At 36.0% G+C, this 8367-nt stretch overlaps 1 long non-coding RNA gene across 2 annotated transcripts; it reads right to left on the bottom strand.

Moving 5' to 3' along the window:
- Nucleotides 1-5439: 5439 nt before the first annotated feature.
- On the bottom strand, nt 5440-7108 carry LOC120577884 (uncharacterized). 2 transcript variants are annotated; one of them, XR_005643830.1, is made up of 3 exons: nt 6951-7108; nt 6784-6868; nt 5440-6656 (listed from the first exon to the last, which is right to left on the bottom strand). It is a non-coding gene; the product is annotated as an uncharacterized lncRNA (long non-coding RNA). The 2 variants fall into 2 exon arrangements; XR_005643829.1 differs by having other exon boundaries at nt 6750-6868.
- Nucleotides 7109-8367: the final 1259 nt, after the last annotated feature.

The following is an 8367-nucleotide window of genomic DNA, read 5'->3' on the forward strand; positions in this document are numbered from 1 at the left end:
AAGTACACCTCCTAAACCCAACTTGGACGCATCACAATAAACCACAAAAGGTTCATCTGACTTCGGCAAAATTAACACTGGAGCAGTCGTCAAACGCTTCTTCAATTCACCGAAACTTTTCTCACAATGGACGTCCCACACAAAAGTTTTACCTTTACAAGTCAACTGCGTTAGCGGAAGAGCTAACTTAGAAAATCCTTCAATAAACCTTCTATAGTAACCAGCTAAACCCAAAAAGCTTCTAATTTCAGTAACGGACTTAGGAGTATCCCATTGCGATACAGCTTCGACTTTAGACGGATCCACAGCAATACCATCTCCGGAAATAACATGGCCAAGGAAACTCACTTCATTCAACCAGAATTCACACTTAGACAATTTAGCATAAAGTTTCTTCTCTTTCAACACTTGTAAGACAATCTTCAGATGCTCGGCATGTTCTTCTTCAGTCTTGGAGTAAATCAAGATATCGTCGATGAACACAAATACGAACCGATCCAAAAATGCATGGAAGATGCGATTCATATACTCCATAAACACTCCAGGTGCATTGGTAACACCAAAAGGCATAACTTTATATTCATAGTGACCATAACGCGTTCTGAAAGCTGTCTTCTGCATATCTTCATCTTTTACTTTAATCTGGTGATAACCTGATCTCAAATCAATCTTGCTGAAAACTCGTGCACCCACTAGCTGATCCATCAAATCATCAATTCTCGAAAGTGGATACCTATTCTTGATAGTTTCGTTGTTCAACTGCCGATAATCAATACACAACCGCATACTACCATCTTTCTTCTTTACTAGCAAAACCGGCGCTCCCCAAGGTGAAACACTTGGTCTAACAAACTTCTTCTCAAGCAAGTCTTCCAACTGTTTCTTCAACTCAAATAACTCAGAAGCAGACATACGATAAGGTGCCATCGAGACCGGCTTCGTTCCAGGAACAAGATCAATAGAAAACTCAACTTCTCTCTCTGGAGGCACATCAGGAATCTCATCTGGAAAAACTTCAGGAAATTCACACACCACCGGTAACCTATCAATCACTGCTTGATTCTCAATAGATATAGTAGCCATTAACAAAAACATCAAGATACCGTCGCGTTCCAGTTGCTTCAGCTGCTTAGTAGATAAAAACTCTGCACCACTTTCCTCTTCGACGGAAGAGAAATGTACTGACTTGCTAAAACAATTAATAAGAACGTGGTTGTACTCTAAGCAGTTCATACCCAAAATCACATCCATACCACTCAAAGGTAGACAAACTAAATCCATTTCAAAATCACGACCAAACATAGACAAAGGACATTTCAAACATACGAGAGAAGTAGTCACCGAACCCTTAGCCGGAGTTTCGACAACCATCTCTCCATTCATATCAGACAAATCAAGACCCAAAGCAGAAACACAATCGAAAGCAATAAAACAATGCGTAGCACCAGTGTCAATAATAGCAACTAAAGGAGTATTATTAATATAGCAAGTACCTCTGATCAAACGATCGTCATTCTCTGTCTGAGTCCCAGTCAAAGCGAAAACCCTACCAGTAGTCGGCGCCCTCTTAGGCTGAGTACACTGTGAACTAATGTGACCCTCTCCATTGCAATTAAAGCACACAATGTCTGTACGATTGCAATCAGCTACAACATGACCTTTCTTACCACACCGGACACACTTCTTGATTTCCTCAGGGCAGGCGTTGCTCTTGTGGCCTTTCTCACCACAATTGAAGCACACAATCTCTGCAGCATCCTTCTTCTTAGGCCGCCTAACATCGACCATCTTTTGTTTACCTTTGTCAGCGGGGGCACTGTACGGCTTAGGACAACTCTGTTGTCCCTTGCCCTTCCTTTCATTTACTACCTTGTAGTGAGCCTTCGTATCCTCTTCGTAGATTCTGCAGCTATTAACCAAATCCTGAAAAACTCTCAGCTGTTGATACCCAATCGCCCTCTTGATGTCGGGCCTCAAACCGTTCTCGAACTTGATGCATCTTGAGAACTCAGCATTCTCAGCAGTATAGTGCGGATAGAACTTAGACAGCTCCACGAACTTGGCAGCATACTCTGTCACGGACATATTTCCTTGCTTCAGCTCAAGGAATTCGATCTCTTTCTTCCCGCGAACATCTTCCGGAAAGTATCTTCTCAGGAACTCTCTCCTGAAAACAGCCCAAGTCACAACAGCTCCCTCCTGCCCAAGGGTAGGCAGAAGAGCAACCCACCAGTCATCAGCTTCCTCGGCTAGCTGATGAGTACCAAACCGCACTTTCTGATCCTCCGTGCACTGCATAACCCGGAAAATCCTCTCAATCTCCTTAAGCCACGTCTGGGCTCCATCAGGGTCATAACGTCCTTTGAAAGTCGGAGGGTTCTTCTTCATGAACGTCTCCAACATCCTAGCTTCAGCATTCGCATCGGCATTCACGTTAGGTTGTTGACCCACAGCTTGGGCAACAGCTTGTAGAGCAGCAGCTAATGCAGCATCGTTTCTTCCAGCCATTTCCGAGATTCTACAAAAGTAGCAACAACAACATAAGATAGTAATATAAATATTACTAAGACTCGACACGACTCTCTAATTGACCGGACGGACCGACCTGCTCTGATACCAATTGTAACACCCCGTTTTCCCAATATTTAAAATTTCTTTAAAAAAAACATAACATTTATCACAGTAAACATCAAACAACGGGATATCACATATAACGTAATCCAACAGTTAAATAATAATTTAACCAATATCTTAAACATTTGCAGCGGAAAATCTTAACCATAATTCATGAAACGTTTTGGCACGCAGGCCCAACAAGTATCTCAAAAGAGTTAATCAAAACAGTAAATATTCATGGCAGTTCACGTAAGAGAATGAAGCATGTTATAGCATAAAACCCCATCCCGTTACGTATCAGAGCGACCTAGACGACACAGTGAAGGCAAGGCCACTCACGACGGCAACTGCACACTAAGCACGATCACCTGCAAGTTACCCATACGAAGGGCAACATTTTCAAGCAGAAGGGGTGAGATTTCATAATAAAATAACATTAATCAATGTAATTGCGAATCATAAATTAACATCATAATCATTCCATTATTAACTTTGCATAAATGCTAAACAGTTATCACGTAATCATATATCCAATTCATTATGAACAACGTAACATAATCAATAAACACTTATCACGTAATCACATATTCATTCATTATCAACAAGGCATCTTAATCATGACAATGTGACAATGCTCCTAGACTCCTTATATGCATGTGGTACCAATCGTCATCATAAGTATTAATATACTTTAATCGTGCGGAGGACAAAGCTCCTATAAAACGTGCGGAGGACAAAGCTCCTAATATTCGTGGTGAGGACTAAGCTCAATGATATGCTATGCATGGACACATATGAACAAAACATCGTAATCAACTTATCAACATGCATCCAATAATTTGGAGCTAAACTTCATCATATAATTATGCACTTAGTTAAATAACGGAAGCAGCATAAACAGGTCACATAACAAGATGATATCATTATATCAAAGCACATAATTTGTATCATTATCACATCTTCTTATCTTGCATGAATATACAATACAATAGTTCATATTCAATTAATATTAATATAACTTAAACAACTCTACAGTCTGCATTAAACGACATCACTAGGTTTCATTACCAGTTAGGGGTTCACTCTTGATCAACAAGTGCGACACAGATCGCATAAACACATAAACAAGTTCATCCTGGTTGTACTCGCGAGGCGAGAGTACTTACTCGCCATGGCGAGTACCACTCAACTCCCAAACTAAGGTTGTTCTGGGTTCCCTCTGATCCTACATTCATTCCTAATCAATACTAGGTATGTTCAGGTACTCAAAGGCATACAAGATTCAACTAAAAAGGTCGAAACACGAAATATGACATGCACTCTGCCTAAGCTCGCGAGGCGAGGAAGGGTTGCTCGCCATGGCGAGTTGCACCAAACAACTCGCGAGGCGAAGGGAAGGGGCTCGCGTGGCGAGCGATGAAGTTCATCACTCGCGAGGCGAGGATCATCACTCGCCGTGGCGAGCGATGAACAGAAGCACGGGCAGACTAGGGTTTTTCTCAAAAATCCATCACACAACATGGTTCAAAGCGTGGTTTTGATTCCAGAATTCATCCTAAACATATTCTAAGGTTAAAGGACGGTTCTTTCATCAATCTAACAAGTTTTACCGTTTGATCATCAATTTTTAGGGTTTTGACCTAATTCCAAAACTTCTCTAAATCAATCCTAACTTTGTCAACTAATCATCAGAATTACAGTAAATAACATTATTGAATTATTAGTCTCACCCTTACCTTGAATGAAGAAATCGCAGCCCTCACTCTAGGTTCCTCTTCTCTTGGCTTTTTCTTCCTTTTCTCCAAAAACAGTCGTACGTACTTTATGTTTTTCTAAACTAGGTCTAACCTTTTATATCTCCTCTTAAAATACTTATCTTATCTCACTTTCTCCCCCAACACTATCTAAAATATCAAAACAGCCCTCAACTAAATATTTTATATTATTTTCAAATCTTTATTCTATTTAACAATAAAATAAATCTCATATCATAATCAAATCCTCCAAAACTCATAACTTATCACGTCATCAATCAAATCATCATAAATCATCAAAACATACCAAAATCATGCATATATTATATAATTATAATATAATCACCTAAACTCGATTAAATAAACGATTAAACGAAAGTGGGCGTTACAGTACTCAAATACGTCACTAGTTCATGTCGTCACTAGTTCGATTAGGTTTTCTAATGACTTAAATATCGCACTAGTTCATGTCGAAATGATACAAAATTATAGTCACTTTTGATACTACATCACTTTATTGATGAAATCATTGAGAGAGATCGTTGCTACTAATTATAGTCCTACATCAATCAAGAGACTAATATTTACTACACCTACGAGTAGAGATTACCCAATTTACACATAAAAAATCTTATTAAAAAAGATAAGTTATTTATATGAGATTTCTTTTGGACCCTTGATAACTTCAATTACTATTATTAAGCATCAATCACAAGGAAGTGACTGAACCAACATGTCACTAACAAAGCTACATGGCATGTAATTTTACTGTTTAAATCACTTGAGAGTTTCAGTATTTAAACTCTAATAACCAAATTCTTTAACGAGTTATGACTTGAACAAAAGGACTAAACTTGACGAAATGTATTTATCCATCTCATCCTATATCTCAGGACCATAAGAAGCTATTTTGTAGGTTGTTATTAATTATGAAACTTGAAAGAGCCCAAATCTTAATGCTAATTTGTTTTGAGAATTTACCTTGCATCAAAAGATAATATATTAAACATTATAGATCTATACTTTCTATTTTTTTTTTTACCATTAATATCTGTGAACTCAGTCTCAGTTCTTACAACATCCGAACTTCGTTGTACAATAATATTAAAAGAGAAAAAAATATCAACTATTGCAATAGAAGTAACATTAAACTCTTACAATAGAGATAGTGATCACACAATGAACCAGGTGCCTTTTTGACAGCATCCGTACAATATTTCCCCACAATATGGAAAAAAATTATCAACCATTACAATGGAAGCCCAAGTTAAGCTATCAGGTTCGGTATAAAGTTATTTTATTCAAGGGCATACAAAAGTTATGAAAGAGGAACTCCATGTTAAGCTTATATCTTTCACCTATGTCAGATGCTTTGGTGTGGCTTTGACCAAGGGTCGTAATTTATTACCAAGAGTGCTAATAGGTGAACTAAATATCAAAGGTGTCTTCTCAGGTGGATCCAAATTCTGAACCTGAAGAAGCTGGAACAAGAAGGGGAAAAAGGAAAGATATGGATAATGCAGTTCTTGCTAAATGAACCAATGCCAATATTGTTACTATAAATGAATTGACTGAGCCAGAACAAGATCTTAGATATATCTAGACATTCTTATCAATGGATGGTAACATTGAGTCTTCAGAAGATGCCTTTGTCTTTGAAAATTACCATTATTTTCAATTCCCAAAAACAAAGGTAATTTTTGAAAACCCATGTGATCATTCATCAATAAGACAAGGCCACCATAGATATCTACGAGCTAGTTCTATCTAAGTGAATTTATTATTAGGAAGCATATTGACCTTGGTTCCTTAAGAAGGAACTGCACTATATATATATATATATATATATATCTTTCCTTTTTCCCGTCATGTCCGAGTCTCTCCAAGTTTAGAATTTGGATCCACCAGAGTCGCCGCCTTTGATTGTAGTTCACCTATCAACACTTTTAGTAATGAATCATTGTCTTGTTTAAAGCCACAAAAAAGCATATGACATAAATGCAAGATGTGAGCTTAACTTGGGTTTATTTTTCATTGCTATAATTTCCACTTGAATAGAAGAACTTTTTGTCGAACTTGATGGACCAACTTCACATATTAGTTGGAAATCACCGTCACACCGTAATGAAATTGAGACTTAACTTCTATCCATTCCCCTCTCAGATTTCTCTGGGAAATATAATTCATCGAACCATGGTTGATAAGTAAGTTCCTTCTCAATCTTCTCTAATAAGAATGGTTTTTCGGATCTTGAACTTCACAAAATCGGTTTGATAGTTCCCAGACCTGAAAAATAGAAGGAAATAAAAAAAATGTGTATGAAAGTGTATTTTAGAAATCAAGTAATAAAGTAAAGAATGTAAAAGGAAAAACCCTTACCACTTGTATGAATATATGAAGAAAAAACCCTTACCTTATGTCCTGTTCTTTCTAGCTCAAGCTCTAGAATGGAGATCTACAGATCCGCAAGGAGATTTCACAAGGATTTGAATTAAGCGCTTTAACAGAGAAAACCTTAATATTAGTGACAATCCATTAATTGGAGGAATATATATAAAAAAAATGGTGGAAATACTTTACCATTAAGATTACACGAAATTGGAGGAGATTGAAAAACTTAGAAATTGTTTAGATAAACAAGATGATGATATTGATGGTGAAGGTGGTATATGTTTGAGAGTGTGAGAGATGTGAGTGATAGGAGTTTGACGAAAAGTAAATTTTATAGAACCAATTTTATGAAAGAGAGAGGTAGATGAGGTGGTGTGACCAATGAGAAAGAGACAAATGTTGTCTTGGCCAATAGAAAAGTGGCATGTGTTGTCTTGACCAATGACAAAGAGGCTTCATTTGTCTTAGCCAATGAAAAGCAATGTGACTTGTCATAGACAATAAAAATAAAGGGGGTGTTGTCTTACCCAATGAGAACAAGACGTGTGGCATGAGAGAAAAACTTAGGAGGGAAATGAAATCCAAAATTCAAAAACGGCATTCAAATGAGGTTGCAATGATCTTTCATTAAAGTTATGAAATACAAAAATAAAAAAAAATAAAAAGGGTCTAATGCCTTGTATGAAAAGATGGAGGATGTCCAAGTTCATGATTAACTATTACATAGTCTTCTAATTATTAATGTTTTTCATAATAATTTTTTTTTATAATATTAATTGAAGTATGTTATTATTATTAGAATTAAGAGTCTCCATTTAAGTATTTTTTAATGCTTCATATAGGTATAGTCATAAGAAAAAGTCAAATGTATCTGATCTAAATTTTGACCAAATAGATTTCACTTAATTTTTTTACTTAAATTTAAGGATATTTTATATAAAGGTTTGACTACAATTTTTTCAAATATATTGTGTGTTTTAATATTATACTAGTAATTTAAGGATGTTATTATTTTGTGAATTCATGAATTTCCATTTGTTTCATATTTAATACAAGAAAAACTCAATTGCGTATTTGATACTAGTTTAGACGAAAAACATTCGACTTTTTTTTTCTACTTCTATTTAAAATTGAAGGGGTATTTATTATTATTAAAAAAATTGTTAGAAATCCAATTTTTAAGAGCAACATTTATTTTTAGCTTACCATACTATTGGTACGAAGTTTCCACTCCAATTCAACTATAAAATATTAATTTCTATGCACCAATTACTAAAATTTTTTCAAATATGTGTTCAATAAAGTCATAATATTGTGTCAAGTTTTACTTTCATATGACATCTGTATGAATGTCTGCATATACGTATGACATTAAAATTTCATGTATAATTAATATACTTTAAATGATCTCACATTAGATGTGGAGGAGTTATGGTTCATAAATTTCAGATCTCTTCGTGAAATGTTCTATGTTCAAACCCACCCATTGAAATGCAACACTGATGGAACAATTGAGAGAGAACGTTGCTATTAATTATAGTCCTACATCAATCAAGAGACTAATAATATTTACTACACCTCTTTGTAGAGATTACCCAATTTACAC

This window comes from Medicago truncatula, unplaced genomic scaffold (genome assembly GCF_003473485.1).
Source record: "Medicago truncatula cultivar Jemalong A17 unplaced genomic scaffold, MtrunA17r5.0-ANR MtrunA17Chr0c15, whole genome shotgun sequence".
Taxonomy (NCBI): Eukaryota; Viridiplantae; Streptophyta; class Magnoliopsida; order Fabales; family Fabaceae; genus Medicago; species Medicago truncatula.